The sequence below is a fragment of the Schistocerca gregaria genome, chromosome 1 (assembly GCF_023897955.1).
Source record: "Schistocerca gregaria isolate iqSchGreg1 chromosome 1, iqSchGreg1.2, whole genome shotgun sequence".
Lineage (NCBI taxonomy): Eukaryota > Metazoa > Arthropoda > Insecta > Orthoptera > Acrididae > Schistocerca > Schistocerca gregaria.
The window spans coordinates 674462485-674490139 of record NC_064920.1 but is presented as its reverse complement, the minus strand read 5'-3'; the positions used below and the strand labels follow the sequence as shown (position 1 = coordinate 674490139).

At 42.7% G+C, this 27655-nt stretch overlaps 1 protein-coding gene across 4 annotated transcripts in view; it reads left to right on the top strand.

Moving 5' to 3' along the window:
* LOC126362786 (uncharacterized) overlaps window positions 1-27655 on the top strand; it is a 1515202-nt gene that overhangs the window by 452286 nt on the left and 1035261 nt on the right. The window contains exon 1 of one of the 4 annotated variants that reach the window (XM_050007911.1): window positions 23430-23525. The exons of 2 other annotated variants lie outside the window; for them this stretch is intronic. The gene's annotated coding sequence lies outside the window, so the exon portion shown is untranslated. Of the gene's footprint in view, window positions 1-23429; window positions 23526-27655 lie in introns of those variants that run through there. One more of the 4 variants, XM_050007912.1, reaches the window with a different exon arrangement.

Genomic DNA, 27655 nt, shown 5'->3' with positions numbered 1-27655 from the left:
CGGAAGTTCACTGGGGCTCTTTGTGTATGATGCTATAGTATATCGAGAGGTTGTAACAATGGGAAATTGTACTGAAATGCAGGGAATGGCAATTGAATCTCAATGTAGACAAGTGTAATGTGCTGCGAATACATACAAAGAAAGATCCTTTATCATTTAGCTACAATATATCAGGTCAGCAACTGGAAGCAGTTAGTTTCATAAATTATCTGGGAATAGGCATTAGGAGTGATTTAAAATGGAATGATCATATAAAGCTAATCGTCGGTAAAGCAGATGCCAGACTGAGATTCATTGGAAGAATCCTAAGGAAATTCAATCCGAAAACAAAGGAAGTAGGTTACAGTACGCTTGTTCGTCCACTGCTTAAATACTGCTCACTGGTGTGGGATCCGTACCAGATAGGGTTGACAGAAGAGATAGAGAAGACCCAATGGATAGCAGCGCGCTTCGTCACAGGATCATTTAGTAATCGCGAAAGCGTTACGGAGATGATAGATAAATTCCAGTGGAAGACTCTGCAGGAGAGACGCTCAGTAGCTCGGAACGGGCTTTTGTTAAAGTTTCGAGAACATACCTTCACCCAGGAGTCAAGCAGTATATTGCTTCCTCCTATGTATATCTCGCGAAGAGACCATGAGGATAAAATCAGAGAGATTAGAGCCCACACAGAGGCATACCGACAATCTTTCTTTCCGCGAACAATACGGGACTGGAATAGAAGGGAGAACCGATAGAGGTACCCAAAGTACCCTCCGCCACATAGCGTCAGGTGGCCTGCGGAGTATGGATGTAGATGTGGTTGTAGATGTAGAAGGTGTGGCACATTTGGAATTCAGGCCCAAGGTACCGTGGTAGACTCTCAGAAAAATGAAAGCACAAATTCGAAGAGTTCGTCCACACATGGAACACCCTGTTTTTCAGCATGATCTTGTCAGACCACACACGAGCGCTGTGACATTTGCAACACGACGCCTCGGGTTTAGTGTCATCGATCACCGGTCGTTCAGTTCCCACTTGGCTGCATCCGACTTTCATCTGTTTCCAAAACTTAAAGAACACCTTCGAGGACTTCACTTTGATAGTGATGGAGCGGTGCAAGCAGAAGTGAGGTTTTGGCTTCGTGAACAAAATCAGACATTCTACAGTGGCGATATCAACAAACTGGTCTCTCGTTGGGAGAAATGAAGGATAAAGACGTGGAACGTAAATAAATATCGTTTAATTTAAAAAGCTTTAAGAGCTTTTACATAAAAAAGCGGAAGCATTTCTTTTCAGCACACTATAACGGGAAACCTGCGTGTTGCGGACAAGCACGCAGGTGAAAAGGTAACTAGTATGATTTCATCTGGTTCGCCGACGACCATTACCTACTTAGTATGAAACGGCTTCTAATTTATGTATCTGAACGTGAAGCAAATTTCAAGTCGTACTGGGCGCAAGAAGCGCGTCGGAATGAGGAAACGACTCTTGCTGCCGATGCGTGCTCAGAGTCCAAAGTGGAACTTACGTGCAGAGAGGAGAGGGCAATTAGGGCGAGAATTACGCAGTGTTAAGTCGCTTAGTCTCCTCTCCTCAAAGTGGGGGGGTCGGTCGGCCGTCCGCGTAAATAAGCGCACGGATGGATGAGCAACTCACTGGAAACGCAATTACGGCGTTAACACGATGACGCCCGCCGGCGCCGGGCCGCACAGCTGGTTCGCGGGCACCACTATGGTCCGGTGCTGACTCACCAAGTCCCCTAATTCAGCAGGTCCATTTAATCATGGCGTATTAGTGACAACGTTAATGGACACACACTAATATGGCTTTTGATTTCAGCTTACCGTTATTCGCGTCGCTAACAAAGTTAGCGTATGCGTGTAAAGTATTCGCAGTTGCCCATATGAACCACCATCAGTTGAATAATGGAGTGACGAGAATGAAAATTTGTGCCGGACCGGGAATCGAACCGGGAGTTCCAACTTGTTGCGAGCGGTCGCCTTGCCTTTGGGCTATCCGTGCACGACACACGGCCAGACACAAACTTCCACACGTCATCAACCATGGAAACAAGGAACTGGATATCTAACCTGTGCTTCTCAGTTTATCTATTCCTTAATGAATTTTTTTGCAAACTATACGTCTCTGATTCCAACCAATGGCTCAATACATAGTATCAATAGCAGGAATAAGAACAATCAACATAAAGACTTCAAATCACTTAACTCGGTAAAAAACGGGTCCTATACTTAGTAGCACACATTTTCTATAAATTGCCAGCAACGGTCAAAAACTTGGTTTCAGATAAAGCACAGTTTAAACAGAGTCTGAAGGACTTTTTGTTAGGCAGCTCCATCTACTCTATAGATGAATATCTTAACAAAAAATGTGGACCAGCTTGATTAAAAATTTCTGTTGGATATCATTTTGGCACCATTTGATCACAACAGTCAAGATTAGGTATTTTGTGTATGATAAATTTGTTAAAAGTGCGTAACCATGTTCCATTCTGACAGTGTATTAATTCTGCAACTATCAGCGAGTACGGTTTTCGGTAGTGTATTAATATATCTTGACAGGCTCCTGACAAACGATCAGGGAACTGAGTATTATATCAAAAGGATGTGTGTTTTTTATTTTATACTTTTTGGCAAGAACGAAAACTGAATCTAACCTAATCATGTGTCTACATTCGTACATTCGTCATGTGTACTTCTGGACAGACGAGATATTGTGCATAACAAGTAATATCTCTACAGAACCGTTATCGACGTTTCAACTCGAGTGCAACAGCTCCCTATAAATGACAGATCTTTAAACAAATTGTTGTTTCAGCCTGCTTCCATAATATTGTTTTCTTACTGCCACAGGAAATGACTGCAATAACATACATTTTAGGACTCAACAAGGATAAAGTTAGTTATGTCTTGTTTTCTCCTTTAGCTTTCTTTAAATGCTTGCTCTTCGCCGGATTTGGAGGTGCACATAAAAATTATATCTTCGCTCTTTACTATCAGAGAGAAAGACATTAGATGAAACTGAGTTTCTAACGCTGCTCCTAGCGAGATGGCATGTTTCACTTTCGAGAGGACATTCAGAAACCTGTCAAGCCATTCAAATTTACATCTTCTGTTATTTCCCTGAATCCCTTCAGGAGAGCGCCACCGCGGTTGATTTTAAAGAGCACATCCGAAGTCTTAGCCCATCCTTTGCCAGTCTGGGCGTATATTACGTGTTTAATAAACTCGTAGTAGAAAGGATGCTAAAATTTAATCAAATGGACTCCTTATCATTAGTCCAAGTTCGTGAAGGTTTTCGTCTCTAACTGTTAGCTGTAAAAGTCTGTATGGTAGTTGGCAGACAAATTCAAGTTTTCTTTACCGGATTGTGTTCACAATTTCTAATTTTTTCCGTTTCTCCTCGGTATATCAAGATCTTAAAGGAATTTATGATTATAAATCAGTAGGCACATCTCTCAAAGGGAATTAGTTCTCTTTTCCTGTTTTTGCGTCTTTCACTGTCCACACAACTGACCCGTGCAGAAAAACTGGGAATAGGTAACATTCATGTAATCTTACTTCCGTCTGAAGATAATGCGGCTCTTAACAGGCAATCGGATTTTGTAAAATCTACGTATTTTCATTTTACATAGCATTTAATTTCAGTTGTAGTGCCGCCGTATAAGTGTAATCCACAGATACGCCAGTTTGTCAACGCTCTTAGAAGCTGTATTCCTCAGAAACAGTCTGCCCGTCTTACTTAAGAACATTTGTTTTTCACTGACATGTAAACGACTAAATTAGCTAACCTCTGTGATGGAATTTATTCGTTTTCGAATGCCTTACAACAAATCTGCATGCATAAGCTGTTACGAAATCCGGCCGGTCGGGGTGGCCGAGCGGTTCTAGGCGCTACAGTCTGGAACTGCGGGACCGCTACGGTCGCTGGTTCGAATCCTGCCTCGGGCATGTATGTGTGTGATCTCCTTAGGTTAGTTAGGTTTAAGTTGTTCTAAGTTCTAGGGGACTGATGACCTCAGAAGTTAAGTCCCATAGTCCTCAGAGCCATTTGAACTATTTATGTTACGAAATCCACTCTGCGCAATCATATTTGATTATGTAGCTGTGTTAATGATATCAGGATGTATCTCATACCAGTCGCCAAAGGTTCCTGTCGCAAAGCAAGTCTCCTCAGGAATTTTAAAAATAACGCTCCCAGACGAATACGTTTGGTATCTAGGACAACGCTGACAGTCAAGAAGCTAATACAAGAAAAATTTGGCGTCTGATAGTTAAGAGACAAATTTCTACGACAGAAAAGCAGTGGCAGAAATTTCCTTGTGCTGACACGAGAAAGAAAATTCCAATGCCAACAGGAGACCAACCTGTGAAATTGAATATTTGTCCAGTTACATACTTTCAGATGTCTGCATGATTAAAACGAACGCGGCTGTCAATCACCATGTGCTGCAGCTCAGGTGACGGAAGTTGTGCGTAGTTATCATCTGTATAAGGAGTGTGCAACCTTCTCGAATGCTTAAAGAAAACATAGCGCTTGTAGTGCGGAAGTATCAGCTGCTTGTTTCAAGAGGAAAGTAATTTCATCTTAGAACGCATTTGTTTGATGAGTACTCGGGTAACGTTTTTTCCTCAGATACCACAATACATTGAGAAGGAACACATCCACAAGCAAATACAAAACGTATATCCTACCTATACCAACACATGGACTAGAAGCAACGGCAGTTACTAGACCTAATAAGAAACGCCTCCAACTAGCGTTAATGAAGTTCCTTCGTACGTATCTACAGAAAACCAAATTACATAAAATAAGACATCAAGGTAACCGACAACAGCTAGGATTAGAAAAAAGCCCACTGGAACCTATGAGAGAGTGACCTCCTCAGGAACCCTTGAGTTTATTCCCAGGGAAGAGACCAGTAAAAGGTGAGGAAGAGTAAAGCTAATCGTCACAGATCTTACAAATTCTACACAAGTCATACCAAATAAATGAGGAGTAGCTGTGGAAAAAAGTGAAAAGTTGAAGAGACGTTTCTACAAAGTACCCAGCTTTTTGGAGTAGACTGTTGTTGTTGTTGTTGTTGCTGATGATGATGATGATGATGATGATGATGATGATGATGATGATGATGAAGGTATGATGAGACAGTTCCGACACTGTCAGAGACAGCGAGAGTGTCCAATCATATACGAGGTGTGACAATAAAGTAATGAGACCGATTTTCTTTGCAAGATGTGGCAACCCTGCAGGCTTCCGTAGGTATAATATCTTTGACCTTGGTTTATAAGCTGCTTCTAGTCCAAGAGGCACATCGATGCAACGGCTCAGTCGTGAGTTGTGCTGTAATAAGTTAACACGTGTTTGTGTCTTTTGTCATGGAAATGGAACCGCATAATGTTAGAGCAAACGAAAATCAATCCAGACTTGTTGAGCCATGTTATCACTGGTGATGAGAGTTGGTTTTTCAGTACGATCCAGAGACAAAACGCCAAAGTTCACAATGATTCTCAAAGGGGTCACCCAGGCCAAAAAAAGCTCGCATGTCAAAGTCAAAACTGAAATGCATGTTTGCGTGCTTCTTTGATTCCAAGGGAATTGTTCATAAAGAGTGGGTACCTCCTGGCGAAACAGTTAACCAGTATTACTACAAAGAAACTTTAGAAAGACTTCGTAAAATAGTTCTGCGTGTCCGTGCCAACATAGCTGATAATTGGATTCTGCATCACGATAATGCGCCATCCCATACTGCTCTGTCACTACAACAGTTTTTAACCTCAAAACAAATTTCAGTACTACCACCGCCACCTTATTCACCAGATAACGCCCCGTGCGACTTTTTCTATTTCCTAGAGTCAAGACGGCGGTCAAGAGACACCATTTTCTAACAACACAAGATGTCCAAAAAGCTGTGACGAGGGTCTTGGAGGATATTACAGAAGATGAGTTCCAGAAATGTTACCATCAATGGTAGAAACACTAAAAAAAGTGTGTGCAGTCAAAAGGAAACTAGTTTGAAGGAGACAACACTAAACGTGACTAAAACGGTAAACAACATTTTTTTTTCACATCAGTCTCATTGCTTTATTGTCGCACCTCGTATGCCAGGCAAGTATCGCATCGTTTAGAACGTACTAAAACATTCAGAAAAGACCGGAAGCGGAGCGATCGTGGGACGCACTGAAGTCAAGTAGTTTTCGTTTTAGGATCACCAGTATAATAAACAGAGGAAACTGGCATCAGTATAATTGTGTTTCTTTACTATACTACTACAGAGACGCACTGGTCTTCCTGCTGATTGAATTATCAAAGTTTCGCGATACTAGCAGACGCACGCTATGCGCAGCTCCCTCTACAGCACGCTGCTTCTGAAAGAACCAGTGGCCGGCTTTGCTCGAGCCGACGCTTGGGACTAACACAGCCGCCAGCCGGATGCTCCGTGAAGTCAGAGGGGTCATATTTCGCGTCCGGCGCGCCGTCTACCCGGACGCCGAAATAACTCGGGGCTCGACACGAAGCGCGAAGCGTACGACGGATACCGGAGCAGGCGGCGCCACTCTCCTATACCGAACATCCACAACACAATGGAGCTTTTTTACTTCGATTGTAGCCTCTCAAGGCGGTTGCTGCCCTGCACATTGAAAACATAACATTGTTTTTAGAGTTCTGCACCTAAGACAGTAGAAACGGAACCATTAGGATCAGTTTGCTGTTTCTCTGTCCGGCTGTTAAAAGCCATTTTTCTCAGGAACGAGTAAATGTACTCGTAAAAATTTACGCCACATTCTTAGGTCCACGGTATCTTTGCAAATGTAAAAAACTGAAGCCTCTAAGTCATTGCAATCAAAAGACAAGCTCATTTACGCCACATTTTTTGATATTCGAAAACTCGCTCATCAGAACTTGTAGTGTACTTTCAAAAATGGTTCAAATGGCTCTAAGCACTATGGGACTTAACATCTGAGGTCATCAGTCCCCTATACATAGAACTGCTTAAACCTAACTAACCTAAGGACATCACACACATCCATGCCCGAGGCAGGATTCGAACCTGCGACTGTAGCAGACTTGCGGTTACGGACTGAAGCGGCTAGAACCGCTCGGCCACAACGGCCGGCGTAGTGTACTTTCGTTGACCTGTAATTATGAAACTTGCCAAGAAGCAAGATTTCAAGGAGCAACATTTCACAGTGCAACTAAAGGAAAAAATACCAAAGTTTTTGGTTTGTAACTCTATTATACGACAAAGAAACTTTTCTCAGGAATGGATAGAAATAGCAAGTAGAAATTTATGTCACATATTAAAACCTATGGCCCCTTGGTGGTGCAAAAACGTTAAGCTTGTAAGTCAATCCAGTCTGTTGTGTCGGCTACTGTGAGAGTCAGCACCGACACAAACAAGGATGGAGAGAAGTCGCGATTGCCCGAGGCGAGAATCCAAAATGATCTGTACAAATTATTTGCAGATTAATGGAACAGTTTCTGTCTAAAAAGGAAAGAAACGTAGCTTAACTTTTCTTTATGAAATGATTTCCTGTGGTTTCTGTGCCTAGTACATGCAATTAAATTTACTCTCAATTACTATTCACAGAACGCTGGCTACGTATCGTTTTGATATTACACTATGCTCATAAATTAAGGATAATTGCAGAATGTGGTGCGACACAATGTGGCACTACACAAAACTGGCGCTAATAGCATAGGCACATAGGGAACACACATGACGCAGATCCGTAAGTCCACGGTATTAGTGATAAGTTGAGAAAACCGTCCCGAAATACATGTCCTACAAAACTCCATTGTTTGCCACGCATGTGCCTCGACATCAATATGGGATATACTCACCATGCACACGTAAACAGGCCGCACAACGGGTCGACGAGCTCTGGGTGAGGTGGTCGGGCAGCTGCTGCTGTATAGCCTTCCATTCTTGCACCAGTGACTGTCGGAGCTCCTGAAGTGTCGTAGGTGTTTGAAGACGTGTAGCGATACGTCGACCGAGAGCATCACAGACGTGCTCAATCGGTTTTATGTCTGGAGAACAGGCAGGCCACTCCATTCGCCTGATATCTTCTGTTTCAAGGTACTCCTCCACGATGGCAGCTCGATGGGGCTGTGCGTTATCATCCGTCAGGAGGAAGGTGGGACCCACTGCACCCCTGAAAAGGCGGACATGCTGGTGCAAAATGACATCCCTATACTACTGACCTGTTATAGTTCCTCTGTCAAAGACATGCAGGGGTGTACATGCACCAATCATAATCCCACCCCACACCATCAAACCACGACCTCCATACAGGTCCCTTTCAAGGACATTAAGGGGTTGGTATCTGGTTCCTGGTTCACGCTAGATGAAAACCCAATGAGAATCACTGTTCAGACTATACCTGCCCTCGTCCGTGAACATAACCTGGGACCACTGTTCCAATGACCATGTACTGTGTTCTTGACACCAGGCTTTACGGGCTCTCCTGTGACGAAGGGTCAGTGGAATGCACCTTGCAGTCTCCAGGCGAATAAACCATGTCTCTTCAGTCGTCTGTAGACTGTGTGTCTGGAGACAACTGTTGCAGTGACTGCGGTAAAGTCGCGACCACGGCTACCTGCAGTACTCTGTGGCCGTCTGCTTGCACTGGTGGTGAGGTATCCATCTTCTTGAGGTGTTGTATACCGTGGACGTCCCGTAATGTAGCGCCTGGACACGTTTCCTGTCTGCTAGAATCCTTGCCATAATCTTGAGCTCACACTTTGTAGCACACGGGGGGCCCGTGCTACGACCTGCTGTGTTTGATCAGCCCCCAGTCGCCCTAGTATTCTACCTCTCATAAAGTCATCAATGTGTGCTCTTTGTCATTTTCAACACACAATCATCATTAGCACGTCTGAAAACGTCTCCACACTTACTCGCTGCACCGTATTCTGACATACACCAACACACCTCTGCCTATGTGGACTGCTGCCAGCGCCACCGTGCGACGACCGGTGGTCTAATGCACCGCATGGTCATACCCCGAGGTGATTTAAACCCACAAACCGCCCACCAGAGCGTTGTTTCACCATGTATCAGCATTATCCTTAATTTATGAGCATGAGTGTAGTACTGATGCTTCCGAAGTCTGCGAACGAAGTGGGACCGACCAGTGATGGGCGGCTGGTTAAGTCAGTGTTGACAGTGGGCACTGAAGTCTTGTCTTCCTGGAGGTGTGGCCTGCCTGCTCATTCCACTGGCGCGCGGATCAGCGGCTTCATGATGCCGTACCGTGGTGCTGCGCTGGTCGGTATGTAGTCGATGTCGTAGAATCAAATGTTCAAATGTGTGTGAAATCTTAGGGGACTTAACTGCTAAGGTCATGGACAAACACACACACCCATGCCCGAGGGAGGACTCGATCTTCCGCCGAGACAAGCAGCATAGTCCCTGACTGCAGCGCCCTAGACCGCTCGGCTAATCCAGCGCGAAGCCGTAGAACTGCATACAGTCAAAAGATACGGCCATTTACGTCACAAATGTCAATGTTCACAGACTCATTCATCAGAATCTGTATGGTACTTCCCACTGACATAGAATCATTAAATTTGGCAAGAAGCAACGTTTCACAGTACAAGTAAAGGGAAAAAATCAGAAAACTTTTAATTTGTAATTATTTCACTCACGAAAGACTTTCTTTGACGTTTGTTAGCTGACTTCAGGCTAAAAAATTTAAACATTCTCGAAAGTTTTGGGATTTACAGAATCCTTTTCTTGCTAGTATTGATGTGGATAACTGGCAAAAATCGTAGATTCTTGATTCTCTGGATGGAGAAACTGTCTGTATTCGTAATTATATGTGTACGTAACCCTCGGAGCGCAAGTTCTGCTCGTATGTGGCCAGTTTTCTTCACATCTTTCTGCTGTTCCCTATGCTATGCCTCATATCCTTTAGAGATTCAAATTTAATTCTTAATTTTGTTCTTAGACCTTTTTCTTTGAAAAGTGTTCTCACTTTCTCAATTTCGCCAGTAAATTGACGACTGATCCGCATAGTTTTCTAAGAAGAAAATGGGCAACTCTGATGCAGAACTGCTTTCATTTCGGTACCTTCAACACAGTCATGGTACTAAAAGTAGCAGACGATGTGTGCAGCTAGGGCACATCATCGTGCTAATTTCGTTCAGCATGCCAGTGAGGGACATAATAAATGGTTTCTTGAGTGTAAGTGATTCAGCTCTTGTCGCTTAATTAAAATGAATGAACGTTGACTGACTTCAAGAGGTAACAGTAGACCCGCTGTTTGCTGACGTCATCCTCACTTCTTCTCCTGCCTGACAAGTCGTGTAAGACGCATGTCCTTTGGAGAACGTTCGACGTCGTTTTTATGGGGAAGCAGTAGCATGAACGTCGTAAATTAAACATATTGCACCTGTACGTTGCTACTCGTGATAAATTAGAACAAAACTAGGATAATGGGAATGAAACCGAGATTACAGTCGCATACACCTGAATCACAGAACCTTTGGAACAGCCCAGCGAGTGTGATCGATCCAGCTGATGGAGAGGAGGACCTTCAGGATTAACGTCCCGTCGACGTACAGTATATGATGAAAAGTATCCGGACACCTGTTAGTGGGCATTAATGTAAAGTGTATCCATCCTACGCCTTTCTGGCTGGATGAAAGCTGCTGGCGACACTTTCAGTGAGACTTCTGAATATCTGTCGAGGAATGGCAGGCCACTCTTCCTCAAGAGCCAAACCAGAAGTGACAGTGATGTTCGACCCTGGGGTTTGGAGCGAATCCGACTTTCTGAGCAATCGTAAAGGTGTTCCATTGGGTTCAGGTCGAGACTCTGGGCAGGTGAGTCATTTCATTAATGTTACTGTCCACAAACCATTGCCTGAGACGTGATGCTTCATGACTGGTTGCACTGTCATGTAGAAACAAACAGCTATCGTCTCCGAACCGGCCGCCTACTTTGCGCGCTACGTAATACTGTAAAATTTGTTCATATGCTTCCGCATTTAGCGTTTTCTGAAGCGCAATAAGAGAATCACACGCTATCCACGGAAAACATGTGGTACAGTTCTCGGGGCATTCGCCAAACCTTAGCTCTTCCACCGTATTGCCACAGCGTATAGCGTGAGTCAGCATTGCAAATCACTCGTTTCCAGCCAGCCATTGTCCAGTGGCGTCTCTCTTTGCACGACACCAGGTGCCGCTTAGCAGTGACCACAGAAATGTGTGGCTTACGAGGGGCTGTTCGACCACTGTACCCCATTATTTTCAACTCCCTACGCAAATTCATTGTGGCAGCTGGTCTGCTGGTAGTACTATAGAACAAACGAGTGATTCTTCCGCTAATTTTGTGAGATTTCATGAATCCATCCTCGGCAATGATCGACGGTCCCTGTCCGACAGTAAATGAGAACTGTCTGGTCTCGTTTAGCTATAGTTATTCTTTCGCGTTCCCATTTCACAATGGCATCACCAATAGACAACTTGGGCAGCTTTAGAAGGGCAGAAATGTCGCATGATGGATTTGTTACTCAGGTGACGTACAGTGACTAGTCCACGTTAGAAGTCTCTGAGCTCTCCTGAGCGGCCAATCCTGCTGTTACTGCCTGTCTACTGGCAACTCAATACTCCCTACCTCCTTTTATACTGGAGGGACCGCTTTTCGTGGCATCTAGTGGTCAGTTCCGAAATGCTTACTATGTCCATATATTTTTGCTCAGATATTGTAGATGTCTTTAGTGACATTGTGTAAGTTCTGGCCCGCCGCTGTGGCCGAGCGCTTCATTCCGGAACCATGCTGCTGCTGCGGTCGCAGGTTCGAATCCTGCCTCGGGCATGGTGGGGTGTCCTTACGTTAGTTAAGTTTAAGTGGTTCTAAGTCTACGGGACTGATGAACTCAGATGTTAAGTCCCATAGTGCTTAGAGCCATTTGAACCATTTTCTAAGTTCTGACTCGGTGCGGGTGAGGCACAGTATCGGCCCAGCCTTCTTTGAAGGAATTACACCAGCATTGGCAAGAAGTATTTCAAGGAAACTGTGAAAAACCTGGTTCAAGATGGCTGGATCGGAATTTGAAACCTCTCACATCGAAATGGAAGCCCATGAGCATACAGGTTTTTTTGTATACAAAAACTATGCAGTGTCACTATTGCGCAAAACGATATTTAACTGACGTGATAGTTGTGACTCGTTAAAAGAAATATTTGAAAGTAAATGTCCCTTTCAGTAACTAAAATTTTGTGACGGTCTGATACTGAGTGCTGTTGCCGTTACTTTTTATAAAGAGATATAACACGTTTAAGAAGTCCGCAGTCGTTCTCTGTCTGCTAAATATAACTTCATCTCCCTTACTTTACTTTTCTTTTGCGATGTGAACTACATGTATATATATTTACGTGTTTGTGGTAGCTTTGTTATTATCTGTTGAACGAAAATAGGTTTAAGATTTTTTTGCTTATTTCACATTCCTGGAGACCATTTCCTTAAGGTCTGTGGAAGGTGGAATGGCATATTTCTTTCTCTTTTCGTAAATATGTATTACGTATTGTTGTTTTATGATATGTTCTACGTCGCTTGAATATCTCTAATCTAATGTAATTCCAAGGTGGATGGGAAATCTGACGGCAGGAGAAAAACTATTTCTGACTCCTTATCGAATATTCATGAAAAAGATTTTAGGGACGTATCAACAGAGGAAATTTCGCTCTCTTTGTGTTACCTGCTAAAGGCAATACATATTGTGGCAAGTACAGAGACATGTTTGGTGACATATGGTCAGAACGCGGTGAGAACACACACACGCTCATTCTGATGATAAGGAACTCTGCGTCCCCAGCTCGCCTCGCCTTCGGCAATCAACATTGTTTCCATTATCGAGATTCAAACAATGAAGTTTTGCGATCGATCACCAGCAACTCTTCAACATCAGTCGCTAATGCTGTGTTTATCTACATGAAACTAAACAGACTGAAAATTAAACACTCCATAGCGTGAATAGTAAACGATTTTCACCCGAAAATATCCTTTTCAGAGGTGAAACAGCGTTTTTCAGATTCAATATGAAATCTAAACAGTAATATTGGTAACGATGTGCTTAGCTTTCACGACTTACTGAATGTGCTTCCTCGAAACGTAACTCAGTTTGTGAGCTCGTTCTTGCGCGTTAGCGCCGTGTTTATTTAGCAGTTATTTGTATCTGATTGTGCCTGTTCCCATGTAAACTGCTTAGCCGCCAAGCCATTTACAGTGTAGTCTCATACCACGGATACTGCCGAACTGGAATTGAGTTTTCACCGAGCGTCAATTGCATGCCTTCTCGCCACGCAAGGCCTCCAACTCCAGAAACAAGCTGCACACTGCTTGTTTCCCTGAGGCACGCGAGACATTTTAATGTGGCGGACGCTTCGAAGAGCTATAACCTTCCAAATGATCTCACAGCAGTCAACTCAGAATATGTCAAAGCTGACTAAAGCTTGCCACTTACTACAAATTAACCCTTTCATAGTGAAAATTTATTTTGCATATATTTGAAAAATAAAAGGTAAAAAATTTTCCTCCTTTATGATAAATAATACACTTTCACTGCGCCCATGTGCCCTACGAACCTAACTAAGTCCATGTTTTCGTGTGTACCTAGGACATTGAGAGTTAAATTTTTAATTTTAGAATGATTTTATCAGGACCTTAGTCATGGAAAAAGTATAAAAAATCAATACTGAAACAAATTTATTCTCTTCGCAACGAGAAACAATGAAATACTGCCGACGACATTTCAACATAACATTTGTAGATGGCTTTGATATACCACACACCACTGTTTTCTGCATCCCATGGAGTTTGCTGGAGCATATGTGTCGCACTATTATGTACAAACCTGCACAACTACTGAGGGGCGTCGCAATATTTCAAAACAATATCTAATATGTATAAGAAAATACAACCAGTTACTTCAGACATACTTGGAATGGAGAAGATGGTGATATGATCTGACTTTCGTGAAACAGACGCTCTGTGCCAGTTATAAACACACTCATCCCCGTTTGATCTCACACGCATTTCTATATATCCATCCCACAGTCCGAAGTATTTTCTCCAAGTTCCAACAGCACCCCGCTAGACTCTTATCATTAAACAGTTGTGAGATACAGGCGTACCAATGCGCAGTGGGACATACGTATCCCATCAACCACTCAAGTGTTATGAAATAAAAATTGGTTTAAAGGTGAAAATACCTGGTAGGAAAAGGAACAAATACGAGTATATAACATAGCAGAAAATGCAGCTTGTTATCCATGCTTGTGTTGGACTAATTGTAAGAAGATTAGATATTTGTTTACTACTGTGACTCATTTCGGAAGCGTATGTCTTTCAGTGTCCTATTACTTTCAAGTATTTTAACACTATTTTTTTGGTGCTAACTTCTTTATCTGAATCGCCTGAAGCGGTACTAGCAACGCGTTCGAGAGGCGTGTGTCTCAAATCATTCACGAACCATTCGGATTCAAGTATCCCACGGATTTCCAAAATCGTTCAAGGCGAGTTCCGGAACGACATATTTGAGGACGCGTTAGAATTCCTCCCAAGCCGGTGTCTGTTCTGAGCTTGTGCTCCAATTACTTCGTCGTCAACGGGGTGTAAAAACTTAATCTTCCTTCCATCTTTCTTTTCATTGTCTGCCATTAAGAGTCCGCGGGAAATCCATTATCTTGACGCTGATAATCAATCCCAGAAGTACTACTTTCGATAAAAGTTGTAGATAGAGTGGGTGGCAATCAAGAACTGATCGTGGTTTTCCTAAGTCCCATTCGGTTACTATATTCATTTGTATCTTTCACCAGTATACATAACTGTATTAAAATTAATCTCACTAAGTCATGAAGACTGTTCCACAAGGAATAGCTAGCTGACTGTGTATTAGCGAAGAATAGTAGAAACATAACTGCAACCGGAAATTTCCATCCGTAACACAAAGTGGTATAAGTACAGTCGAAACGCTTTCCGTCCGAAATACGATCCATTGTGGAGCTCGGTTTACTTCAACCATATAAAAATTAGTGGGTGTGTCATATAGGTACCCACTAGAACAGGGGCGTTGGAGCTATTTTTTATTTATCCATGTTAATGGTGGTACAACTCTTTAATTGTACACTGAAATTGCTTGAGGGCATATAGATGCCAGACTCTTTTTACGTATAGCTTTATTTCGCGTAATGACGCATTTTCGGCTTTCATCAATCGTCAACTTTTGTTACATATTTAGATCTTCGTCTGTATGATGTTTTCATCGATTGCATTCTGAATGCTGCAGCTGCCTTTTGTTGTGTAATTTGCACCTTATTTTTCCATCTCCATTTGCAGCTGGATAAAGGAGCTACAAATTATAGAACAAAAAGGAACAGCGTTCAAAATGCAATCGATGAAACATTATTCTGTCGAAGATCTAAATGTATTATGCAGGTTTAAGATCGGTGAGAGCCCGGAACGAGTTCTTTCGTAAAATAAACGAGTGCATATCGACGGGCCCGTTACCGCATTTCTTGAAACAATTTTGAATTATTTCTCGGAAAGCCCTTTCCAGACCAAAATTTAAAGAACTTGCGAGTATTTGTTTATGTTTCTATGTCCATGACTTGCACGTGTTTAGTGTACCTACCTTCGAAGCTTCCTTTATTATTATTCTTTTTTATCTCATAATGTTCAACACCGGTAGCCCCTAACACTAAAACTGACAAGCAACCAATTACGGGATAACACATACTGTAAACATAGCGGATATTTCACTGAAGGTAAAGAGAATCAATAGTTACTATGCGTTTCAATGTAACCGCAGCGGCAGTTCTCGATAAATGGAAACAGTGAAATAAATGGAGAACTTAATAATGAAATACATCTAGCGTCTGTTACAGCTGTTTTTTACGCTACTGTACATTTGAAGACACAGCTTTATTAACAGGCCTTCAAAGATACGCGTTTCTGGCATGTTGACATAAAATGAAGTTGCTGAAATAAATACTTATGTCCTGCTAATGAGGCTGCGGCTCGAGACACACTTGCCAGTTCCCTCAGTTTCCGTCCTGAAAGAAATGCTTTGTACGCTAAAGCTTGGATCCCAGAAACCAAAAATGCTCTCTAATCAGTACCTCTGCACGGGAGCGCCCACAGATCCAATACCGAGTAGGGCTGCCATTCGAGCTCACGATTTTGAGATTCCCCAAACAACTCCATTAAAGTGTTTTTACATTAAGGTTTTTCAGGCGGTAATTATCCATTGGTCATTCGATGATCCAGTTAATAGCGCACCGCTGTAAACTGTTGCCTTCGCCAGATCTACAACTTCATCTACATTTATACTCCGCAAGCCACCCAAGGATGTGTGGCGGAAGGCACTTTACGTACCACTGTCATTACCTCCCTTTCCTGTTCCAGTCGCGTATGGGAAGAACGACTGCTGGAAAGCCTGCGTGCGCGCTCGAATCCCTCTCATTTTACATTCGTGATCTCCTAGGGAGGTATAAGTAGGAGGAAGCAATATATTCGATACCTCATCCAGAAACGCACCCTCTTGAAACCTGGACAGCAAGCTACACCTCGATGAAGAGCGCCTCTCTTGCAAAGTCTGCCACTTGAGTTTGCTAAAGATCTCCGTAACGCTATCACTCTTACCAAATAACCCTGTGACGAAACGCGCCGCTCTTCTTTCGATCTTCTCTATCTCCTCTGTCAACCCGACCTGATGAGCAATACTCAGGTGTAGGTCGAACGAGTGTTTTGTAAGCCACCTCCTTTCTTGATGGACTACATTTTCTAAGGAATCTCCCAATGAATCTCAACCTGGCACCCACCTTACCAACAATTAATTTTATGACTATTCCACTTCAAATCGTTCCGTACGTATACTCACAGATATTTTACAGAAGTAACTGCTACCAGTGTTTGTTCTGCTGTCATATAATCATACAATAAAGGATCCTTCTTTCTATGTATTCGCAATACATTACATTTGTCTATGTTAATGGTCAGTTGCCACTCCCTGCACCAAGTGCCTATCCGTTGCAGATCCTCCTGCATTTTTCTGCAATTTTCTAATGCTGCAACTTCTCTGTATACTACAGCATCATCCGAGAAAAGCCGCATCGAACTTCCGACACTATCTACTAGGTCATTCATATATATATTGTGAAAATCAATGGTCCAATAGCCGGCCGCGGTAGTCTAGCGGTTCAGGCGCTCAGTCCGGAACCACGCTACTGCTACGGTCGCAGGTTCGAATCTTGCCTCGGACATGGATGTGTGTGATGTCCTTAGGTTAGTTATGTTTAATTAGTTTTAAGTTCTAGGGGACTGATGACCACAGATGTTAAGTCCCATAGTGCTCAGAGCCATTTGAACCAATGGTCCAATAACACTCCCCTGTGGCACGGCAGAGGTTACTTCAACGTTTGTAGATGTCTCTCCTTTGAGAACAATATGCTGTGTTCTGTTTGCTAAAAACTCTTCAATCCAGCCACACAGCTGGCCTGATATTCCGTAGGCACTTACTTTGTTTATCAGGCGACAGTGAGGAACTGTATCGAACACCTTCCGGAAGTCAAGGAAAATGGCATCTACCTGGGAGCCTGTATCTAATATTTTCTGGATCTCATGAACAAATAAAGCGAGTTGGGTCTCACACGATCGCTGTTACCGGAATCCATGTTGAGTCCTACAGAGTAGATTCTGGGTTTCCAGAAATGACATGATACGCGAGCAAAAAACATGTTCTAAAATTCTACAACAAATCGATGTCACATATATAGGCCTATAGTTTTGCGCATCTGCTCGACGACCCTTCTTGAAAACTGGAACTACCTGTGCTCTTTCACATTATTTGGAACCTTCCGTTCCTCTAGAGACTTTCGGTACACGGCTGTTAGAAGGAGGGCAAGTTCTTTAGCCTACTCAGTGTAGAAACGAATTGGTATCCCGTCAGGTCCAGTGTACTTTCCTCTGTTGGGTGATTTCAGTTGCTTTTCTATTTCTTGGACACTTATTTGGATGTCAGACATTTTTTCGTTCGTGCGAGTATTTAGAGAAGGAACTGCAGTGCGGTCTTCCTCTGTGAAACAGCTTTGGAAAAAGGTGTTCAGTATATCAGCTTTGCGCGTGTCATCCTCTGTTTCAATGCCATTATCATCCCAGAGTGTCTGGGTGTACTGCTTCGGTCCACTTACTGATTTAACGCAAGACCAGAACTTTCCAGGATTTTCTGTCAAGTCTGTACATAGAATTTTACTTTCGAATTCACTTAATGCTTCACGCATAGCCCTCCTTACCCTAATTTTGACAGCTTTTAGCTTCTGTTTGTCTGAGAGCTTTTGGATGCATTTAAATTTTCAGTGAAGCTCTCTTTGCTTTCACAGTAGTTTCCTAACTTTGTTGTTGAACCACGGTGGGTTTTTCCCGTCCCTCACAGTTTTACTCGGCACGTACCTGTCTAAAACGCATTTTACGATTGCTTTGAACTTTTTCTATAAACATTCAACATTGTCAGTGTAGGAACAGAAATTTTCGGTTTGCTCTGTTAGACAGTCTGGAACCTGCCTCCTATTACTCTTGCTAAACAGATGAACCTTCCTACCTTTTTTTTAATTTCCTGTTTACTTCCATATTCAGGGATGCTTCAACGGCCTTATGATCACTGATTACCTGTTCTGCGCTTACAGAGTCGAAAAGTTCGGGTCTGTTTGTTATCAGTAGGTCCAAGATGTTATCTCCACCAGCCGGTTCTCTGTTTAATTGCTCGAGGTAATTTTCGAATAGTGCAGTCAGTATAATGTCACTCGGTGCTCTGTCCCTACCACCCGTCCTAAACATCTGGTAAATTGAAATCTAAAATGGTTCAAATGGCTCTGAGCACTGTGGGACTTAACACCTGTGGTCATCAGTCCCCTAGAACTTAGAACTACTTAAACCTAACTAACCTAAGGACATCACACACATCCATGCCCGAGGCAGGATTCGAACCTGCGACCGAAATTGAAATCTCCACCGAAGGAAATTTATATGAAATGTATTCCAGATTTTCTCTCAGTCGTTCTGCCACTAATGCTGCTTAGTCGGGATGTCGATAACCTAGCTCGGTTGGTGAGTATAACCTCCACCCATAATAATTCACTAGGACTATCCACTTCTATTTCACTGCAGGATTAACTACTACTAAAAGCGACAAACACGCCATCACCGGTTGCATGCAATCTATCCATTCTAAACACCGCCTGTGCCTTTGTCAAAATTTCGGCAGAATTTATCTCTGGCTTCAGCCAGCATTCTGTACCAATAACGATTTCAGCTTCGGTGCTTTCTATCAGCGCTTGAAGTTCCGGTACTTTACCAACGTAGTTTCGACAGTTTACAATTACAATTATACAAGTTTACTTTCAGACGTCGCTGCATTACACCTTCAACTATTTGGAAGACACCAGCTCTTGCGCCAGCTTAGTACGCACCGAACACTAACCACTTAGCTGCATCGTGAAACGATCAGCCCGTCAGGTCCAGAGTGGACAAAGCCACCTCCCCTAGCAGACCGGATGCCAGCTCTGCCATCCCTAACAGCCAAGGGTACAGTCGAATGGCGTGACCGGAAATGATGTTTTACACGGCTCATGCTCGCTTCATTCCCCCATATTTCACCAACTGGGATAGTGGTCTATCTCTACTCACCTCATTGTCGACATGTTAAAGGCTATCCTTGTTTGAGCCCTTTCCCTACTTTGGTCTAACTCACTATTTCAGTTTACTCTGTCGAAGGTTTACTTTGGACGCATAAATCCCACGAGAGTAACTTTTCTATAATGATTTTATTCTTTTAATCTTTGCAAAATACTGTTTATAGTTACTCGCCTCAAAATTATTGTATTGTATTGTATTTTTCGGATAGCTGTGAATTATGAATAGAAAACTCAAAAATGATGGGGTGTACACCTCTAGCAGCTGCTTTATACTCGTAGATTATTAGGTGGAACTTATTGTGACATGAATGGAAGAAGTTAAACAAATTGCTGTGAAGTGAAATTTATAATAAATTACGAAAACGCTTGAAGTACATTGTCAAAACTTTTGAAGAAGCTGGTTAGCCTGTTTCATTAGTACCTCTGAGTAGTTTCTTTCGGTGGATATAAACTTCTTGTTCTTCATACAGTGACATCTTGTGTGCTTTGTTCATTCTGTGTAGTATATTAAGGTTATTTGAAAGCTGTAAAATAGATGTCCTGTATCTTTTACATGGGAAACCATTGCAGATTCGTGTGGGCTGTTGTATCGGAAGGCGTTCTTTGGTGAAGACGTAGAAGTCGCGGTCTGTTTGATCTATGCACTGAGCTGAGCATTTACCACATTTGATTTTATGTATGCCAGAGGATGAAAATTCTCTCTTCCCTTTAAGTTGTGAAGTACCCTGTGGCAACTTTTATTGTTTGTTTGAAATACAGTTCCCATTTCGTATCGTTTGAATATTTTGGCAATTTTTGGGGAAATACTGTCGAGAAAGGGGACTCATATTATTAATGAATTTTCCTGTTTCTTAGTTGTTATTTTGTTCGTTTATTTTTTTTTCTGTACTTTTGTAGGTAAACTTTCTGTTAGAATGGACTTATTCCTATTGTCCGCAGCTGTATGTCTTTCATTTCATTCTGAAGTTGTCATGACTCAACGGTAGTTTTAGACCTGTATGAATCACTGAGTGTATGTTGCTAATTTGTTCATGCTGGGGCAACAGGAGGAAGCACGCTTGTTTATGTCAGTTGTGGCTAGTTTCCTGTAAATTTGGAAGACGTATTGTCATCTTACTTGCAGGTGATTAGATGAAGAAAGTTAATGGTATTATTTATTACAAAGTCACTGGTGAATTTAATGTCCCTATACATTTTGTTGAAGGTTTGGTGGATGTCTTCAATATCATCTTTGTTTTGCCCTTCAATCATTAGAAATATATCAACCACATATCTTCTGTGGAGCTGAACTTTTTAAATGCATGTTGGTTTTTTGGTGAAAAGTTTGGGCCCTAGTTGGTTGAGCAATATTTCGGCTGTAGCTAACCCATTTGCTTGTTTATAGATTTCTCTGTTTAAAGAAAAGTAATTATATTTCGATACCAGTTCAAAGAGGCTAATGAATATTGTGATTCCTGCAGAGGAAAGCTTCTTGTATTTTATTAGCTTCTATTTAACAATAGCTATTGCATCATGAATGAGTATAGAGGATAGCTACACCTAAAACGATCATTTGGGAAATTTTAGTATTTTGTACGTTTTTCTGATTATTCGCAAGTGAGAGGCTTTTTTTCTGAACAGCTACTTTCAAGCACAAAGTAATCTAGTAGGATCATGTTGAGTATCTGTTGAATTTTATACCGATGGCATTTTATTGAGTTTGAGATCTGTCTTTGACTGAGGGAACTTTTTTTGAGCTTTTAATTGAGATCTTAGGCGTGGTGCCATTGTATTCATCCGTATGGAATGGTGATTTTCTTTTTCAGCAAGAAGTTAGCGTCTTTGGGGACGGCCTTAAGTTCAGTTTGGAATTTTTTGGTAGGTTCTCTGACTATGGTATTAAAAAAGAGAATGAACAAAATAACCATTAAGTATCAGGAACATACGCTAACAACATGCATCCACTTCCTCAGCAGATGTCCCAAAACTGCTATTTTCAAATAACACAGAAGAAGAACTGCAATTAAAACAATCCATAAAACTTGTTACAGACTACCTCATAACGTAAAGAGCAGCCGAGATAAACTTTCATCCTCTGGCACATTGAAAATCATGTGTAGCAAATGCTCAGTTTAGACGTAGGTCAGACAGATCGTAAATTCTACACCAGATTCAAAGAACACACCAGCACCTTTGACACATCTCACCACACAAATCTGCAGTAGCCTTCCATATAAAAGATGCAGGACCTCCATTTGATAGTATACAATGCGGTCTCAAAAAACTACACAAATGAATAAAAGACCAAGTTGTCTCTGTGCGATGACCTAGAAATATCCACAGAAAGAAACTACTGGATGACAATAGTGAAACATGCCTCAACCAACTTCTGCAAAAGTTTTGACAATGTATTTCAATCTTTTTCACAATTATTATAAATTTCTATGTACAGCAATGTTTTAGCCTCTTCCATTCACATCCCAATAAGTTCAACATACAGCATGTATGCATTATCTGTTTTAGCCCACCTACAGTAAACTGGGTGTCTCCTATGGGACATCAGGAGCGGTTTCACTTGGTTTTTGCCAGGTAATTGCAATTTCGTTTTCGCAATGTGTAGCTGAAGCCAACCCAAACAAATACTGCTCATCAAGTCTTTCACGTAGCGCCCAGTGCCGACAGAAAACGTCGTTTTGTTTGCCGTTAAGAGAAAAATGATTCTTAAAGCGGAATTTTACGTGCCCTTTCAATGAAGCGGCCCCAAATTACTCTAGCGCGATATTCGTTTTATGGTTCGATGTTAGCAGGAACATTGAAACACGTGGAATAACCAATACACCAACAGCGACAGCACTGCTATGGTCCATGCTGACTACTGCAGCTACGCAGCAGCGCTGCTCACTAACTGCTGTTCGAGCACGATAACTGACAACGGGCGGTAGAGCGGTGTGCTGATCACATGCCCCTCCATATCCGCATTCAGTGACGCGTATTGACCGAGGACGATACGGTGGTCGGTCGGTGTCGTTGCGCCATAGAGGCCTGTTCGGACGGAGTTTAGTTTAGTAAACAGGACAGTAGACTAAGGTGAGACTGCTCAACCCAATGGGCACTCAAAATTCCTCTTTAAACATCGTTTTGCTAGTCACGTGAAACAAACCGACATTTTCTCATGGCACTGGGCGTCGCATGAAATACTTGGTTAGCAGCATTTCTTTGGTATGACTCCAGCTACAAATTGCAAAAAGCAGATTGCGAATATCTACCGAAACATCAAAGAAGATCCAACTGGTGACTCTTAGGAGAGATACCCTGTGTGTGTACGATCTGGTTTAATCAACCTAGTAACACAAGAAAAACGTAAGAATTATAAACATGTAACATATAGGGGAAAAATTTATTAATACAGTGTAAATGATCAATATCTGACATCTGCAATATTATGTTGTTAGCTGTTTAGCTTTTTGTTCTTTAAATCTATAGCTGGTAAGAAATCGAAATCCGTTAATAACTCGCAAAATTAAAATTTGCTCTTATTATTGATAACATTCTCTAGTGCTTACGCACGTGCCCATATCCTTTTAAAGCCCATCCATGTTTTTAAAATAAAAATAAAACATTTATTTACATATTACTATTTTAATATGGTAACTGGACTGTGATATACAGTAAACGAACAAAAAAGTTCCAGTTATTGAACTATCCAGTTATCTTTGTATTCAATGCAAGTATGCATATCTCTGACATACATATCATCTCTGAAGAGACAGTGTAAACAAATGTGCAGTGAAGCGCACATGCAACTAATGGCAGCATGCAGCGCTTTTCTCGACGCTACTTTCCTTGTAAGTACGATTTACTCTTACAAATACATCTTTTGTAGCTCTAACAGTGGTTTATAGAAAAAATCAGTTTTATAACCACCACAAGGCGCAACATAACCAACTTTGCACTCGATTTGCTGCTGTGAAAGTTCGTCTGTGCTGTTCATGAGCACCAGCAATGTAATTACACAACTCTCCACCTGAAGAAAATGGCATAAAACGAAACGCATAGTGCAAAAGTAAATGACCTTCGCATTAACTGTTGTATTTGTCTTTATCAACAGTCAGAGCCCTCCTCATACTGTCCTCTATGGGCGAAATATTCAATCGTAAGGCACCTAGGAGTTAGCACTCCGTCTGCAGGCCACAAATGGCTCATTGGCACCATCCGACCGTCGTGTCATCCTCAACGGAGGATGCGGATAGGAGGAGCGTGTGGTGAGGACACAGCTCTCCCGGTCGTGATGATGGTTTTCTGTGCCGGAGCCGCTACTATTCGGTCGAGTAGCTCCTCAATTGGCACGACGAGGCTGAGTGCACCCCGAAAAATGGCAACAGCGCTTGGCGGCCTGATGGTTACCATCCAAGTGCCGGTCACGCCCGACAGCGCTTAACTTCGGTGATCTGACGGAAACCGTTGTGTCCACTGCGGCAAGGCCGTTGCCCACACCTAGGAGTAACCGCGCAGAAATACTCCAATTGGAATGTCCACACAAAATGAACTGTACGAAAATCAGATGCCAAGTTCAGATTCTTTAGAAGAATATTAAGAAAATTTGATTCATCCGCAAAAAAATACTGAGCAGGGTTCACTAGTCCGGGACCCTTACCTAGGTGGATTAATAGAAGAGACAGAGATACAGTAGGAGCAAAGAAGATCGGCTCGTTTCATCACAGGATCATTCAATAATCCCGAAAGCATTACGGAGATCCCCAACAAACTCCAGTGGCAGACGGTACAAGAGAGGAGTTGTGTAACACGGAGAGTTTTACGGTTGAAAATGCGAGCCATCACCTGGATAACAGTCCTCTAACATATATCGCACGAAATCACCACGACGAGAAAATCAGAGAAATTAGAGCTCACACCCAAGTTTATCGACAGCCGTTCTTGAATGGAACTGGGAATGGGGGAAATGACACTGGAATCAAATGTACCCTCAGCCACGCACCGTAATGTGTCTTGTTGAATACAAATGCAATGTAGTCGAGGTGCTGCTGATTATTTAACGATCTACATCTACATCTACATCTACATGACAACTCTGCAATTCACATTTAAGTGCTTGGTAGAGGGTTCATTGAACCACAATCATACTATCTCTCTACCATTCCACTCCCGAACAGCGAGCGGGAAAAACGAACACCTAAACCTTTCTGTTCGGGCTCTGATTTCTCTTATTTTATTTTGATGATCATTCCTACCTCTGTAGGTTGGGCTCAACAAAATGTTTTTGCATTCGGAAGAGAACGTTGGTGACTGAAATTTCGTAAAAAGGTCTCGCCGCGACGAAAAACGTCTATGCTTTAATGACTTCCATCCCAACTCGTGTATCATATCTGCCACACTCTCTCCCCTATAACGTGATAATACAAAACGAGCTGCCCTTTTTTGCACCCTTTCGATGTCCTCCGTCAATCCCACCTGGTAAGGATCCCACACCGCGCAGGGCAAATTTTAACATGGTAACGCAAACACACTTCCACAAGAAGACACCCTTTCTCAAGTTATCGTCGACTTGACCTCCTTCCTTTCTCGAGGGAAGGGATTTGAAAAGCGAGGGGCGCGGCTGCAGGGTCCGGCGCTGGGCTTTTCATCAGAGTAATTGCTGCTGTGGTGCTGTGCGGCCTCATGTCGCCAGGAATACGGAACCGCGTGCGCCGCGGCGGATAGCATCTAGCGCCCGTAGCGCGGGAAGCCGCCGCCTTTCAGGAGGCGCAAACACCTCCTTTTGTCGGGCAGCGGGCGTTCATTGTTTCCAGACGATGGCGGAAGGGAAAGCGCGGCGGGCGCAGATGGTAGTCTGCAGGCCGGCCGGTCACGACGCTCTCGATGGGGCCGCGTGTACACGGTAGATAGCGCCGGCGCGCCGGCACTGTGCCAAGGGCGCCCGCCCGCTCCGTGCGGATCGACGTGACAGTAAATGTGCTCCAGACCTGCAGCTTCAGGCATTGGCTGCACAAGCTTCAGTGCTTCTAAACGGATTGTTCTGGCGTTGAAAGGTGTCTTTAGGGGAGCTTTACTATCTTTTAGTTCAAAAAAATTGATTCTTTTTAAATTCATTTTTGGATCCATAAAAGTGTTCAGACTCCACCCCTGAAACGTTTTTCCAAATAGGGAACGGAAATGTTTGTTATTCGCTGTAGATCAACAAAGTGCACCTGCCTGAAATCGACCTTTTTCACGCTTCTTTTTTTTGGGGGGGGAGGGGGGGGGGGGAAGACGAGTTATTGTACTTGTGCTTGGGAGGAAACACACAGAATTCAAATGAAAGTTTGAATGCGTGTACTTGGAAGTTAGCCCCCAAGCATTTGCACTCTGGTTCGTAGACTGTGGTGATTGCCACTTTCCTAGCAGTGAGCAGCTTCAACGAAGGGTATTCAGCAATTCTGAAGACCGTGACAACGATGGACGTCACTCTGGGCCGAAAACAGCTTGTCACCGGCCTTACGAGCGGCTCTGGAGCAGTGCAGGATAGCCCAGATCGAGCAGAGGAAGAGGAAGGACTAGTTTATCGACCCGGAATAGCAGATTGATCGTAAGTTGCATAATATTGCATTTATATGTAGTCAAAACTCCAAACGCGTTTTTCTCGAAATGACTTTTTTTTTATCACGCGATATGGCAACTTCAAATCTACTGAACCGATTGGCATGATTCTTTGTTTCCGACGAAACTTACTCAATTATCTAGGGGTTGTACCACTTTTATTCCGATCCATCAACTATAAATATTTTTACTTGGCCGACGAAGTTGAAAAATCCATGAAAACAAACCTTTTTTTTTTAATGGCCACCATTTTCTTTCGTATGGCTCAAATAACTTAAGCGAGGTACAACTACTAAAGAATCTTATATACTTCGCTAACGTCAACTCAATCTTGATTTCAGACGAGCCGGCTGACCTGTGACATACCGCGCGTGGAGATCTACATCGAAATTTTGTTTCGTTCCGAAGGCACTTCCGCCTTTGCTCTTCGACATTTCCGGTCGAATAAATTCCAGTTTGTACACGAAACATCAATAAACATTTTGACCAAATTTGACATTGATATCAATAATACATCCCTATAAGAAATTCCCCATAGACATGCTTTTCTCGGGTCAAAGATTGTAAACCTCCCCTTAATGACATCTGATTCGTTCTGGCCGTTAACATCTTAAATAGCCATACTTTACTCCCTTAATTGGCTCAAATGGCTCTGAGCACTATGCGACTTAACTTCTGAGGTCATCAGTCGCCTAGAACTTAGAACTAATTAAACCTAACTAACCTAAGGACATCACACACATCCATGTCCGAGGCAGGATTCGAAACTGCGACCGGAGCGGTCGCTCGGCTCCAGACTGTAGCGCCTAGAACCGCACGGCTACTCCGCCCAACCTCCCGTACTTCTGACACTGAGAGGAACACTATTTTTATCTCTAGACATTGTTTTTTTATTGTTTTTCTGTCTCGGCCAACAAACATAGATTAAAGGAAATCGTGGTGAGCGAGAATGTTTTATTCACCACTGTTGACCAATTTCAAACGGTCATTTTTAAGTGTGCTTACCAAACAGAGCAATCGGTTATACGATGACATGAACCAGTGGTAATACATTCTAAGACAATTTTTTTTTTTAAAAAAGGCACCACTAACGAATTATCCGAATGGGACGGTAATCAGTAGAAGGCATGTACATATTCAGACAAACAAATCATTACAATTTCAGAAAAACTGGATGATTTATTCAAAAGAAACTGCGTCACAAATTGAGCAAAGCAGTAACGTGTTGGTCCACCACTGGCCCTTATGCAGGCAGTTATTTGGTTGGGCACTGATTGAAAGAGTTGCTGGATGTTCTCCTCAACGATATCGTGCCAAATTCTGTCCAACTGACACGCTAGACCGTCAAGAACCCTAGCTGATTGGAGGGCACGACCCATAA